The 1091-nt window shown below is 43.1% G+C and overlaps 1 non-coding gene across 1 annotated transcript; it reads right to left on the bottom strand.

Moving 5' to 3' along the window:
• TRNAR-CCU (transfer RNA arginine (anticodon CCU)) lies at window positions 1-73 on the bottom strand. The gene has a single exon. It is a non-coding gene; the product is annotated as a tRNA-Arg (tRNA).
• Between the last annotated feature and the right edge of the window lie 1018 nt (window positions 74-1091).

Genomic DNA, 1091 nt, shown 5'->3' with positions numbered 1-1091 from the left:
CACCCCAGATGGGACTTGAACCCACAATTCCTGGCTTAGGAGGCCAGTACCTTATCCATTAGGCCACTGGGGCTTAGTGGGCCTGATTGCTCACATTACCTGGACTTTTTCTATTTCATAAATCAGTGAAAATATTTAAAAGCAGAAACCCGGCCGGCTGCTGCTTCTAAGAAGGCAAGATTGAATTCTCTGAAAAAAGTAGATGGAAAAGGGAAGGAAATGGTAATAAATTCCATCACATTTGGGGCAAATGCTCTCATTAAAACGAATATCGTGAAAAAAACATGAAGGAAAAGTATTTGAAACAAAAACTACATTGTGACTCTGAAACACTGCAGCATTTCAGAGAAAAACCTAATATAAGGGCTCTTGCACACAAATGATTTTCTTGGACGAGTTCTATCTGTGGTTTTCACTGATTGCTCTCGTGCGTATGATATTCTATGGGGCTGTGCACATGTTCAATTTTTTCCCCAGACTGAGTAGTCCACTGAAAAAATCTGAGATATGTCCAATTTTCATTCGAGTACAGGTCCATGAAAAAAATCAGATCGCACTCAGATGACATCTGAGTGTGCTTCAATTTTCAGGGACTGAGAGAGTGGAGAAAATGATCAAAGTCTGAATCAGAATAATAGGACTGTTTTTCTCAGATGTAGAATGGTCCTGTGACCCTACCCTAAAAGTCAGCCGGGGACCAGGATTCATGAGTGACTAGTGGAAAAGGTTGGTCCCTGCAGCTCCTCCCGCCCGCTCCTCTGGAATGATATGTCTCTCTCAGCGTGTGTATATAGGGAGAGACCTGTCAGTCATTGTCAGCGGATGAGGGGAAGCGACCAGGAACCGAGCTGCAAAGGAGACTGGTAGGAAAGGTCGTTCAGGTTCCCTTTAGACTACATTACTCACAAATACATTATACTTATGAATTGTTAGGTACTTAGCACACAAATTGGCCAATTCATATGCGCTCACTAGATATGAAAAGGTGATCTATCTTTGAGGTGCTGTCACTAACTTAGACCTCAGGTAGGAGAGCAATACGACACTTAATAATCACAAGCAGTAGTGTAGCTACCGCGGGGGCAGGGTGG

Source organism: Phyllobates terribilis, unplaced genomic scaffold (assembly GCF_046119375.1).
Source record: "Phyllobates terribilis strain yellow unplaced genomic scaffold, ASM4611937v1 Scaffold_65__1_contigs__length_7625178, whole genome shotgun sequence".
NCBI classification, from domain to species: Eukaryota; Metazoa; Chordata; class Amphibia; order Anura; family Dendrobatidae; genus Phyllobates; species Phyllobates terribilis.
Note: the sequence above shows the minus strand (reverse complement) of the source record. Positions and strands in the feature narration are given on the sequence as shown.